Genomic DNA, 12,606 nt, shown 5'->3' on the forward strand with positions numbered 1-12,606 from the left:
ATTTTTCAGTGGTAGAGGATGATTTGGGGACAATATGAAATTAGAGCCCGTGGTAGGTATTTACTACTCTCTTGCCATCTCTAGTAACTAGTGGCAAGAAGGTAAACACAGTGAATTATTATTATTATTATTGAGGGACATTATGTAATATGAGAAGGGTCAGTTCTTCGAGTGGACATAACAGTGTTAAATGTGCAGGCATCTAACAACATAACTTCAAAAAAGCATGAAACAAAACACATAAAGTTGAAGGTGAAATACAGCAATTCACAGTCATGGTCAGAGAGGTTAACACTCCTGTCTCAGTCAGTATGGATATTATCATTACCTGAGAGCTTAGTATGTTGCAGCCTATATGCTAAACACTCATTTTCTCATTTGGCTAACACAGTAGGCTATGAGTTAGGTATTATTACCATCCTCAGTTTACAGATGTGAAAGCTGAAGCAGCTAGAGGCTAAATTGATTACAAAACCACAAGGAAGTGGCAAAGCTAGCTTGACTCCAGAGTCTTCCTCTTCTTTACATTACTATGCTCCCTCCCAGGTAAGGAATAGGACTGAAATTTTGGGTCCCAGCCCCTCTGAGATCCCACAGCTCTACTGAGATGTGTGGACCTGACCTGCCCAGCATGGTGAGTGAGATACTGTGTTGATCATTCCTTCATTCTTCCATGACCACCTGGGAGACACCAGTCTCTTCATCAGTTTCAACGTGGACACAAAACTTGAGGACCAAATCGACAATCTCACCCAACACAGGCCTGCAGGGAAATAGATTCACAGTGAACAGAAATGGAGAAGTCTTGTCATATTGCCCACCTTATTCTCTCTTTTATGACATTATATGGGATCTCTATGAACAAGGACATGGAAGCTTGGTGTACTGAAGTCTGTCAAACAGGACTTAGTGACTGAACAACACATGGACAATGTGTCTTCTTTGTGGAATCTATATTCTTGAGTTAGGAGTTTCTTCTCCTGGCTACAAGGGTTTGGCTCGTGAAATTTCTATAGTGTATCACACCAATGATTAAAATAAAAATAAGATCTAACATTTCTTAAGGAAAATCCATCATTAGGTATTTCCAGAAAGCATTTTACCTGGATTAATCCATTTAATCTTGACAGCAATACCATGAGAAAAAAAAGCACTATCATTATCTCTGTTTTCAGAATGAGGAAACATGTGGTAGAGAGAAGTTCAGTCACTATCTCAAGATCTTATAACTAATGAATGATGAAGTCATAGTGCACTTTAATTTATAAAGACTCTTCTACACATCCTCATTTTCCTATCTCTTTGTATCTTCAAAGTAATTAAAATAGTTAGAAATTGTATTTTCCACATAATTTTCAGATGTTCTTCATTACATATTGTACACTGCTATATGGCCCATACTGTTCACTGCTTTTTAAGAGAATCTTGAGAGACAAAATGATGCTGGAGGAAACTTTGCCAAAGAGTTATAAATGTTCATGTCTCCTCAATTCCCAAATTTCATAATTAGAAAGTGTTTTGATTTTGAAAATATATTTCAAGGAAGATTTTTTTAAAGAGATTTGCTTATGGGCAAAGTTTCTTAGAACATTTTAAGGGTGAGGATTCTAGAGTTGCAAAAGCCTCCTTGTTTTACAGATGTGGAGACTAAAGCAGAAGCAAAGAAAAGTGCCTGATTCCAGATTGGAGATTCATTGACTATTCCGCCCTGCATCTCCCAAACCTCAGATTCTAAGCCATACTCACAGTTTCACGTTGATGTCAGCAGTGATGGGGGTCCTCACTTTAGGGCTGTTTCTACAAGTCGCTTCTAATGTGATATCCAGGATGTGCAGGTTACTGATTTTCACCCTGTGCAAAAACCACAATTCACCCTTGTCATTCCTCTTGACAGCCATTTTCGGGATCCTCTCTGTGTCAGCGTTGTGCTGAGCATTTGAGCCTCATGGACCTTGCCTGCTTTGGTCTTCATGAGAGCCGTGCTCAGGGGTTGGATTCTCTCCATTGGATGGCATGGCAGACTGAGGATCAGACAGCTGTGATTTTCCTCAAGACTCCAAGGGTGAATATGTGCCAGAGATTAATTTTTTTTAATTAATATCTAGTTGCTTTACAATGTTGAGTGAGGTTCAGGTGTGGGGCTTCCATGGTGGCTAAGAGAGTAAAGAATCTGCTTGCAATGCAAGATATCCAGGTTTGATCGCTAATTGGGAAGATCCCTGGAGAAACAAATGACAACCCACTCCAGCATTCCTGCCTAAAGAAACGTGGACAGGGAAGCATGGTGGGCTACAGTCCATGGGATCGCAGAGTCAGACACGACTGAATGACTAACATGCTCACTTTTCTTTAAGTTCAGGTGTACAGCAAAGTGATTCAGATATAGATATATGTAGATATAGAGGTATTTTTATTTCAGATTCTTTTCCCTTATAGGTTATTACAAAATATCTCAGTATAGTTCCCTGTGCTATATAGCAGGTCCTTGCTGGTTGTCTATTGTATATATAGTACCGTGTATATATTTATGCCAAACTCATTATTTATCCTCCACACTGCTTTCCCTTTTGTTAACCATGAATTTGGTTTTCTTTTTCTCCATGTGTCTGTTTTGTATAAGTTCTTTTCTATTGTATTGTATTTCTATATATTTGTGGTGTCTATGATATTTGTCTTTGTCTGAAACCTACTCCATTTCATATGATATCTCTACAACCATCCATTTGTTGCTGCAATTGTTATTATTTCATTCGTTTTTCTGCAGAGCCAGAACTAGAACCTGGAACTGCTTGACTCCAGACTTCCTATGGGGCCACCTATGTGGTGTGAGTTCTACTTTCTTCTCTCCTGAGAAGACTTTTCTCAGGAGAACAGTCCCATTCAGACTTTTATACTCAGCTATATTCAGAGAAGAAAAGTCTTATTCTTTGGGAAACGGACTTTAGGTACCAGCAAACAGGTAGAGGTGGGGGTGAAGAGAACCTTCATCCTGACCCAGAAGTAAGAGAAGCAGAAAGCCCAAACTCATGAGATCCAAACAGACCCCTCAGCTCTGAATCTAATTTTCCCATGCTCTGGTAGAATTGACCTCAGATCACTTCTGCTCTGAAGGAACAGGCGATCTTCCCAACCCACATATAGAACCCAGGTCTCCCGCTTTGCAGGTGGATTCATTACCAGCTGAGCCACCAGGGAACCCCAAGAATGCTGGAATGGGTAGCCTATCTCTTCTCCAGTCGATCTTCCCCACCCAGGAATTGAACTGGGGTCTCCTGCTTTGCAGGCCAATGCTGGGAGCCGGCATATTGCATATTGAGTGAGGATCTGTAATAGCTCAACTGGAATTCTATCACTGCCGGGAGCCAGCGTGAGGCACTCCGCCCATGACAAAGGTCATGAGGAAGGAGGCTCGGCATACGCAAAGGCGGGATCGAGCCTCAGGAGTCCCCCTGGAAATTCTCGAGCATCTACCCCCAAAACCAGAGTCTGCCTACTTTCTGCTTTGTGCTTTCACCTACACCTCTGACTTTACGGGGGGCTGTCTCCCACTACCTCTCTCTGAAAAAAGAGTTAGCTTACAGCTCCAGTTAATAATTCTTGGATGTGACAGTGTTTCAACCTACAAACTCCTTTGGAAATCCTCTAGCCTGCCTGAATGGGTTTTTCCGGCCACATGTGATTGTTCAGAGCCTCCCAACTGTGAGAGGCAGGAGATGTTCTAAACTGCCTAAACACAGATTCCTTTGAGTAGTTAAAAGATTGATTAGAAATTGTATTGGTGAAGGGTTTTTCACTTGTTGGGCCAATGTTTGCTGCTAAGTCTCCATACTCCTTACCTACTGTGTCCTTGGCAGTGTATTGATTGATATAATGGGTGTATAGAAATGTAAAATGCAGCTTTGTCCAATGCTTTTTGGAAGGCTGGCGCCTGACTTTGGAATAATCACCTTTAGAGAAAGATAAGTTTCTTAAAATGTTAACAGGCCTCCGGGCCAGAAGATGATGTCTATCACCTGAACTTTTGCATATGATAAGTTTACAGGAAAAAAGCCTGGCTTGCTGCATGACTCTACCCCTTCCCCCATTATCCTCTATGCATAACTTAAGGTATAAAAACTACTTTGGAAAATAAAGTACGGGCCTTGTTCACTGAAACTTGGTCTCCCCATGTCACTCTCTCTCCCAAATTCCAGCTGAGTGTCCATCTGGAGCGCGGATGTCCTCTGCGACCATTTATTTGCCTGGGCTTCTAAGACCCACTCGAGAAGGTGTCTAAGGTGGGGCACCTTCCGCTATTCGAGAGGGCGCCTGCGGCTTCCGTGGTCAGAGCTAACCTGGTGTCACGGGTTATATTGATTTTCCGCGTAAACCAAGCCACTCAGCTTCTTTTCTCCACTGAATTTTCCTACTGAGCTATCCTTATTTCAGCCGCTTTTCTCCACTGAATTTCCTCACTGAGCTATCCTCATTTTATTACTCTTTGAATCTTTGATGAATAAATAAATATAAATAAGTCGCCGACGCCGTCCCCGCTTCGAATACCCTGGATCAGCCGGGGCTGGACCCCGGCAGGCCAATTCTTAAACAGCTGAGCTACCAGGGAAGCCCTCTGTGAAAACATTCTAGGTTTATTCAACTTTCTGTCTTTCATGTAAAACTTATGTCTCCAAAGAGATCTATTCTCTTTTCCGGGAACAAAGATCTCCAAACGAAGCATCAACTCACCCCGTAAATCTGTTCACTACTTGAAAAATTCCAGAAATAATTTGTTTTAAAAAGTTCTTAGATTCCTCAGCTTTCTCGTGGACCTTCTCAGAAGTATTGGGTTCCTGGGGCAACGTGAAATCAGTCTTCAATTGCTGAGAGATAGCTGCAAAAACAGTCTCCATTTAGTGTGGTACACAACTTAAGAAGCAGCTCATAGGCATCAGGTACTAATTGAGACAATTTGCCTATGTTATTTTATTTAATCTTCGTAACGACTCCACAAAGTAGGTATTACTAATGTTTGCATTTTCATATGGGGAAATAAAATATCAAAAGTTTAAGAAATGGATCAAAGTCACACAGCTAGGAGACCTTGTTCTTTCCAGGCTGCCTTCACACTAATATATACACTTTATACATCAACAGAGCAATCAGCCCACTGAGCAGGCAATAAATTTTGATTGCACATCAGGATCTAGCAGTGAAGCACTAATGAGCTTCTCATGGAAACGAAATAAGCTTAGAAGAGAATAAGAATTGGAAAATCTAGAATCAAAGAAAAAATACAGATATAAATCATGAAAGTGGCAAAGATGAGTCCCTGAATGACAGCTTTGCATGAGGCCTAGAAAGAGATGACGCATACAGGAGAACAAGGACAGAGTCCTAATGGGCAGAGAAAGAGGGATTTGATAGAGCAAGTGACATGGCAGATGTAGAATGGCACATTTGAAAAGTGTTAAGAAAATCTCTATGGAAAATAATTCAAATGAGAAACAACAAGGGAACAACTAGCTCAAAGAATAAGAAAAGGCTGCAAGAAAAAGTATGTAATCAAAGAACTCCGGTGTGGTTTTGCAATGGGCAATACCTAGTTATAGTGATGCAGAGATGGAAACTATCTGGTCTTATAACTTACTAAGTAACTTTGATGCAGACACTTCTGCTTCTGAGCTCAGTATTATCAGTAGAAACTGGAAAGTGGGTCCCTCCTGTACCTTTCAGGTTGCCAGGCTTCTCTGGTAGAGACTAACTATGGGCCTCTTCTCCCAGGGGTGCTGTGAGGAAGTGTGGGATATTCTGTGTCTGCCCTAAAAGACGGTTACTACAGTAATGTTGATGATTACAATTGTTGCTGGTGTCTGGTCACCTCACTCTCCTCCGCCTCCAGTTTCTCAACTGTTTATGGAAGATTTTGAAAGAGATGGAAATACCAGACCACCTGACCTGCCTCTTGAGAAAACCATGAAGGTCAGGAGGCAACAGGTCGAACTGGACATGGAACAACAGACTGGTTCCAAATAGGAAAAGGAGTACATCAAGGCTGTATATTGTCACCCTGCTTTTTAACTTATATGCAGACTACATCATGAGAAACGCTGGGATGGAGGAAGCACAGGCTGGAATCAAAATTGCTGAGAGAAATATCAATAACCTCAGATATGCAGATGACACCACCCTTATGGCAGAAAGTGAAGAAGAACTAAAGAGCCTCTTAATGAAAGTGAAAGAGGAGAGTGAAAAAGTTGGCTTAAAGCTCAACATTTAGAAAACTAAGATCATGGCATCTGGTCCCATCACTTCATGGGAAATAGATGGGGAAACAGTGGAAACAGTGTCAGATTTTATAGTTTTGGACTCCAAAATCACTGCAGAAGGTGATTGCAGCCATGAAATTAAAAGACGCTTACTCTTTGGAAGGAAAGTTATGACTAACCTAGATAACATATTTAAAAGCAAAGACATTACTTTGCCAACAAAGGTCCATCTAGTGAAGGCTATGGTTTTTCCAGTAGTCATGTATGGATGTGAGAGTTGGACTACAAAGAAAGCTGAGCACCGAAGTATTGATGTTTGTGAACTGTGGTGTTGGAGAAGACTCTTGAGAGTCCCTTGGACTGCAAGGAGATCCAACCAGTCCATCCTAAAGGAAATCAGTCCTGACTATTCATTGGAAGGACTGATGCTGAAGCTGAAACTCCAATACTTTGGCGACCTGATGCGAAGAGCTGACTCATTGGAAAAGACCCTGATGCTGGGAAAGATTGAGGGCAGGAGGAGACGGGGATGGCAGAGGATGAGATGGTTGGATTGCATCACCAACTCAACGGACATAGGTTTGGGTAGACCCCGGGGGGTTGGTGATGGAGGGAGGCCTGGCATGCTGCAGTTCATGGGGTCACAAAAAGTTGGACACAAATGAGCAACTGAACTGAACTGAACTATGACCTCACTGCACAGGCTAATGGAGAGGCTGTAGTGGGTAGATTAAGCAGCCAATATGCTAAACCAATTGCAACTGCATTTCTTATTTTTGCATTCAGTAAAGACTAAATGAGCTTAAATGGTCTCAGATCTACAGTATACCTATGTTCACAAACTGTAGCACCCTTGCGTGCTGATATATAGCCCTTGGCACAGATGATTCCTCATTCTGCCCCAGTTTCCCTTTTGGGGTCAAGTTAGGGAGTCTCAAGTAGGGCTCTGATTTTAGGGCCTGGATGGTGTGCCAAAATGCCTTCCCACGAAGCTCCTGGGCTTGGAGGGAAGGATTGATTAGTGGTGTCTTCCAGAGGTTCTGGAGGAGAGATTGGAGACACTACATGTTTGCCAATGCAGAACCAAGTCATCTCTAAGGTCTCTGCAGCCAGTGATGGGCGCAACACCACATGTTCATGGAGGGTGGGACCCTGGGATCTTTCTCCCCTGGTGCAGGAGAAAGGAGAAAACCCTGATCTGGTTCCAGTCTTGGCTCTGTTAATATCTTTCTTTGTGACTCTTACCAAGACATTCATTTTCTCCCAGGGTCTCCTTTTCCTCTAACTACAAAACGAACAGTGGTTCTCTGCTAGACCGCTGACACTTCAGGGTTCTGAGAGGGGATCAGGAATGTCTGGGGCTACCCGCCACATTCCACCAGATGGCGCATCTGGTGCTCTTGCTCTGCAGGCATCCCTCCCGCTCCTTGGGCACAGAGATAACTGCCCACTCTCTGAGGCCATGAGGGCCAGGACCACAGGGCATCATCCCCAGGACCTGACACACAGATGCTTAATAATTATTTATTACAGCCCGCAGAAACATTTTTCTTTAACACTGATTAAGTAAAGAGTACACATTGAGAAATCCATGCATTTTATTTATAACAGCACAATAAGCTCACTCTTAGAGTCAGCCTTGGGTGTGCATCGCAGACTTTTCCCTTGTTGATTGTGTGACAGCAGGCAAATGCCCTAACTTATCTGAGCTTTGCTTTTTTTTTTTTTTTTTTTTTTAAACATGAAGCCAGAAATGGGATGTCCTAGGATATTCAATTACCTTAGAAGAGCTGCTCAGGGAACTAACTGAAGGAAATGTCATTAGAGAGCCCAGCCTAACCTTGGCTAGATAAGGTGCTCCATGAATAATAGTGATCATTATCATTACTATTACTGCAATAAACAGTAGTGAGTGGTGAACAAAGACAGCATTTAGGAGCCCAGGAAAATAGGGAGTATGACAGGAGGCAGTGTGTGCAGTTCTTGAAAGTGTGATGGGACTGGGTTCAAATCCTAGCTCTGCCTTGTGAGCTTTGCCTCTTGTAACTCAGTAACTCACCTGGAATGTGGGCGGAGTGGGTGTACCTACCTCACTGAATCAGTCTGAAGGGTACACAAGTTAACATGTGTAAACCTGGACACACAGTCCCTAGAAATGTGCTCTTCTTGCTCTTTCACTAGACTGGGAGCTCCATGAGGCAGGGATCTTGTCTGTTTTGTTCCCTGACATGTCCCCTGTGTCATAACAATGCCTTGTGATTGCAGCTGATGAACACATGCTCCCTGACGTGTTGTTGGTGTTCCTGTAGCACACAGGTCAGCTGCCCACTGACGACTTCCCTGTTGGAAAGCCACGATGCTCTGTTTTCAGGTACTTTCCATGCACGTCTGCCTCTCCCCACTGGGCACTTCTGCTGTGTTAAGACCCACCCCCACCTTCTCTCTGGTCCCTCTCTGTTCAGGTGACCACACGTATATGTAGTGCTTTAGCGGGTGGGCCTGGCTGGCCCAAAGTCTCTCCCCTACGGGCATTGCTCCAGCTGATGGGAATGTAGCAAGTAGTTCCCATTTGTTCCTGTTCAGTTCAGTTGCCCGGTCGAGTCCAACTCTTTGCGACCCCATGGACTGCAGACACCAGGATTCCCTGTCTATCACCAACTCTTGGAACTTACTCAAACTCAAGTCCATCGAGTTGGTGAAGCCATCCAACCATCTCATCCTCTGTCGTCCCCTTCTCCTCCCACTTTCAATCTTCCCCAGCTTTAGGGTCTTTTCGAATGAGTCAGTTCTTCGCATTGCAAAGTATTGGAGTTTCAGCTTCAGCATCAGTCCTTCCAATGACTATTCAAGACTGATTTCCTTTGGGATTCACAGGTTGGATCTCCTTGAAGTCCAAGGGACTCTCAAGAGTCTTCCCCAACACCACAGTTCAAAAGCATCAATTCTTCGGTGCTCAGCTTTCTTTGTAGTCCAACTCTCACATGCATACATGACTACTCTGAAAACCACAGCTTTGACCAGATGGACCTTTATTGGCAATGTAATGTCTCTGCTTTTTAATATGCTGTCTAGGTTGGCCATTGGAGAAGGCAATGGCACCCCACTCCAGTACTCTTGCCTGGAAATCCCATGGATGGAGGAGCCTGGTAGGCTGCAGTCCATGGGGTCCCTAAGAGTCGGACACGACTGAGCGACTTCACTTTCACTTTTCACTTTCATGCATTGGAGAAGGAAATGGCAAACCACTCCAGTGTTCTTGCCTGGAGAATTCCAGGGATGGGCGAGCTTGGTGGGCTGCTGTCTCTGTGGTCGCACAGAGTCGGACATGACTGAAGCTATTTAGCAGCAGCAGCAGGTTGGCCATAGCTTTCCTTCCAAGGAGCAAGTGTCTTTTAATTTCATGGCTACAGTCACCATCTTCAGTAATTTTGGAGCCCTAGGAAATAAAGCCTCTCACTGTTTCCATTGTTTTCCCATCTATTTGCCATGAAGTGATGGGACCAGATGCCTTGTTCTTAGTTTTCTGAATGTTTAATTTTAACCCAGCTTTTCCACTCTCCTCTTTCACTTTCATCAAGAGGCTCTTTAGTTCTTTTTCACTTTCTGCCATAAGGGTGGTGTCATCTGCATATCTGAGGTTATTGGTATTTCTCCTGGCAATCTTGATTCCAGCCTGTGCTTCATCCAGCCCAGCATTTCATATAATGTACTCTGCATAGAAGTTAAATAAGCAGGATGACAATATATAGTCTCGATGTACTCCTTTCCCGATTTGGAACCAATCTGTTTTTCTATGTCCCATTCTAACTGTTGCTTCTTGACATGCATACAGATTTCTCAGGAGGCAGGTCTACTGGTCTGGTATTCCCATCTCTTTAAGAATTTTCCACTGTTTGTTGTGATCCACACAGTGAAAGGCTTTGGTGTAGTCAGTAAAGCAGAAGTAGATGTTTTCCTGGAACCCTCTCACTTTTTCGATGATCCAATGGATGTTGGGGATTTGATCTCTGCTTCCTCTGCTTTTTCTAAATCCATCTTGAACATCTGGAAGTTCCTGGTTCATGTACTGTTGAAGCTTTGCTTGGAGAATTTTGAGCATTACATTGCTAGCATGTGAGATGAGTGCAATTGTGCAGTAGTTTGAACATTCTTTGGGATTGCCTTTCTTTGGGATTGGAATGAAAACTAACCTTTTCCAGTCCTGTGGCCACTGCCATGTTTTCCAAATTTGATGGTATAATGAGTACTGTACTTTCACAGCATCATCTTTGAGGATTTGAAATAGCTCAACTGGAATTCCGTCACCTCCACTAGCTTTGTTCGTAGTGATGCTTCCTAAGGCCCACTTGACTTTACATTCCAGGATGTCTGGCTCTAGGTGAGTGATCACACCATTGTGGTTATCTGGGTCATGAAGATCTTTTTTGTATAGGTCTTCTGTATATTCTTGCCACCCACTAAAAATGGGGGGAAAAGATTATTTTAAAAAATGCAACCTTAATCATGAGAGCTGACCCTTCTTGCCCCCTCTGTCTGTGTGGGACAATGATGACAAGGTAGCTTGGGTAGACCTACCAACTGGAAAAACAGTCTCTTTGTTGGGGCAACATTGAGGAGTGGCCCCCCCTTACCACGAGAGAGCTCCTGAGCAGAGTTGTAGGGCTGAGGAGAATTGAGAAGCTGCATGGAGGCAAGCAATTATGTTCCAGGTGGACAGAATTACCTGGACAAACGCTCAGCACTGACTGAAGGGGGCTACTGCTCGAGAGAAGTCCTGAATTGTGAGACCTCCTTGTGTACAGTCGTGGGAGTTGAGATTGTCACAAAAATTAGACAGAGAGGAAAACTCCCATCCTTTTGCTATGGCCAGAAGGGGAAGAAAAATCTCTGGAGGAGGGCAACTTCACATGAAACCTAGCTTTGCCTTTGACCAGGTGTGTGACCCTGGAGAAGTCATTTCACCTCTCCTCTTGGAGATTCACTTGCCACACATTCCCCAAGAACCATTCACTGCATCACTCAGTAAAAATGAGAATCTAATGAGATACAGTGTATAAAGATTTAATACATGGTTTCTCAACAATTTGACAGTAATTCCAGAGCCTGACTCGTGTAGAGCCTGACTTGTGCTCACCAGTGTCAGACCCTGGTTAAGCACTTTCCAGTCATTGACTCATTTAAACCTCACACCAGTGTACTGAGAAAGTTTTGCTGTTCATTCTATTTGGCAGGTGAGAGAACTGTGGTTCTAAGGGTAAATTGCTTGAGATTAAACAGCTAGCAAGCGGTAGAGGCCAAGTAAGTCAAGTTCACCTTTGGCCAACCCTTCACTCTATGCCTTGTCATTAGCCCCAGCACAGCCTGACCTGAGGTCTGCTCTGCAGAGCTGAGGAGAGCTGGTTGACGGCCCCAGATATAGCCCCAGGGGCGCAAGGGCTCCCTGACATGAGTTGACCTTGTGAGGCAGCCTTCATCAAGCAGAAAGCCCTTGGGTGAAGTAGCTGCTGGTGCAGGCCTCTGTGTGACCCTGACTTCTCCTCACCTGAGTCCCCAAGGAGGATAACAGTGGTCCTTCCCTTACAGAGTGGCACAAAGACTGAGATGGTCCCATGGCACAATGGACAAAGTTTCTCTGGGTCTTTTGTCAGGAAAAGCAGATGGTCTTCTGGAAATAAGAAGCCCAGGGATCCTGACAGCCCAGGTCAATCCTCTGCACACATGATGCAGCTGTGAGTAACGAGTGTCTTGCTCCCCACTCCAGGGCAAAGGGGAAATTGAAGGTTTCCATGTTAGGGAGGAAGAGTGGACTCAAGAGGACCTCATCAGTCCTGCTCAGAAGAGAGCAGGGCCAGGATGATGGGACCTGCTGGGGGCAGGGGAGAGGTGGCTGAGTACTGAGAACCAGGGTGTCAACTCTCTGAGCAAGTGTTCTCAGGGACATGGGTTAAAATTCTAGCCCTGCCACTTGCCACCTTGTAACCTTGATGAATCACTTATCTTCTGTGAGCCTCAGTTTCCTTATCTGTACAATGGGGGCAAGAGCCATGTCTCCTGGCAGAAGGGTGCTGTGAGGAGGTCATGTGGTCAGGTGTGCTGGGGAAGGCAGCCCTCCATCATGGCGGTGCTGTAGCGGAAGCAGAGTGAGGCTGTCTCTACATTACCTCAGGTCACTTTCTTGCCCATCCTGGGCCTCAGGTTTTCCCTTTTTAAGACAAGAGTTGCTGCTGGATAATCCCAAATGTCCCTTCCAGCTTCGGATCCAGGTCTCTGATGCCCTGATTGCCCATACCTTACCTCCCCCGAAATCCCAATGGAAGGAATGCCACGGGCCACACAGAAGGTGCAGAAATGCCTTTTTATT

At 44.2% G+C, this 12,606-nt stretch overlaps 1 pseudogene; it reads right to left on the reverse strand.

The window, feature by feature from the left end:
• Nucleotides 1–80: 80 nt before the first annotated feature.
• On the reverse strand, nucleotides 81–7,731 carry LOC112578882 (annotated as a pseudogene).
• Between the last annotated feature and the right edge of the window lie 4,875 nt (nucleotides 7,732–12,606).

Source organism: Bubalus bubalis, chromosome 14, assembly GCF_019923935.1.
Source record: "Bubalus bubalis isolate 160015118507 breed Murrah chromosome 14, NDDB_SH_1, whole genome shotgun sequence".
Classification (NCBI taxonomy): Eukaryota; Metazoa; Chordata; class Mammalia; order Artiodactyla; family Bovidae; genus Bubalus; species Bubalus bubalis.